Source organism: Calidris pugnax, unplaced genomic scaffold (assembly GCF_001431845.1).
Source record: "Calidris pugnax isolate Ruff unplaced genomic scaffold, ASM143184v1 scaffold324, whole genome shotgun sequence".
Taxonomy (NCBI): domain Eukaryota; kingdom Metazoa; phylum Chordata; class Aves; order Charadriiformes; family Scolopacidae; genus Calidris; species Calidris pugnax.
This window is the reverse complement of record NW_015091153.1, coordinates 676974-678285: the sequence shown is the minus strand read 5'-3', so window position 1 is coordinate 678285 and position 1312 is coordinate 676974.

Below are 1312 nucleotides of genomic sequence, written 5' to 3'. Positions count from 1 at the left end.
CTACTAAATTCGCATAGAAGCCATGAGTATTTCTGCTAATGTTCTCATGTTCTCGGTGAAACTAAAAGAGCTTTGTTTATTGTTTTTGGGGTTTTTTTTAAGGAAAAAAAAACCGAACAGCAACAACAAAAAACTCCTGGATTTATATCTGTATATATAAAAAAAAAAGAAATCGGAACTTTGGTTTGTTTGTTGGTTTTTTGGGCCATTTTAAGTTCTGACGGGGTTGACACGGATGACGGGGCAAGGTAAGTCCTTTTCTAATTTCCTTCTTGAGTCTTTTGGGAAGGGATCGAGGGGGGGGGAAGAAAAAAAAAAGGCAGATGATAAATACCAAAAGACAGGAGATTCTTCCCACTCCCAGCACGAAAGACATCGGCAGCGTTTCTAACAGAAAGCCCCTCTAGAATTAATGAAGCCAATAACAAGACTTTATATTTGGTGGGGGTTTTTTTGTCATTCAAAGAAGTTCAAGGAAAGGTGTTGTTGGAGTGAAATGTAATCAGAATAAAATATAATAACCCAGAGACGCCGCAATAATCCCGGTGAGAGGGAGGGGAAGACGTTGCTTAAGAGAAAATTGAACGGAATAACGAGCAATTACCAGTACACGCCAAGAGGGTTTTGTGCCTGAACAACCAGTCAATGGATTTACACAGCATGGGGAGAGGGAAAAAAACATTAAATAAATAAAAAAAAAGGAAAAGAAAGAAAGAGATATGATTGGAATGGCTAGCGAGCCCTCCCTGAAATCACCCCAGGCCCCAAGAGTGGGGGAGCCACTCTTCCAGAGGCAGAAAATAAATGTGTGAGGCCGAGCCTGGCTTGGCTTTGCAGTATTTCACTCCAAAATGACAGTCGAGATGAAAAAAAAAAAAAAAAAAAAAAAGGGAAAAAAAAAACCATACAAAACCCCAGGATTTTTGTCCACTGGCTGTTAATTAAACGACAGGAAAAAAAATATTATTAAATATCTTAACAGCTCGCAACTCGCCCAATAACCAGACCCCGCCATCCACGCGTAACAACCCTCCAATAAAAGCGGTAAAATAAAATTCCAAGCCGAGCCCGCGGAGCTGAGGAGGTGCCTCATTAGCACGCTGTGCTAATTGTACCCCTAAAGGCGGCCCGAGCCGCTGCTGGAAGAAACTTTTGTTTTGCAGGTTCAGGAAATTGTTCCCTTGTTTCCCCCTTGTGTAAAAGGAAATCCTATAAAGTTTTATGGAGCTTATTGGCTTCTCCCGGCATTTGTTTTCGCCTGTAAATGGCTGGGAAGACACAGGAGGAGCCGCTCCGCGTGTGCGCGTCTGGG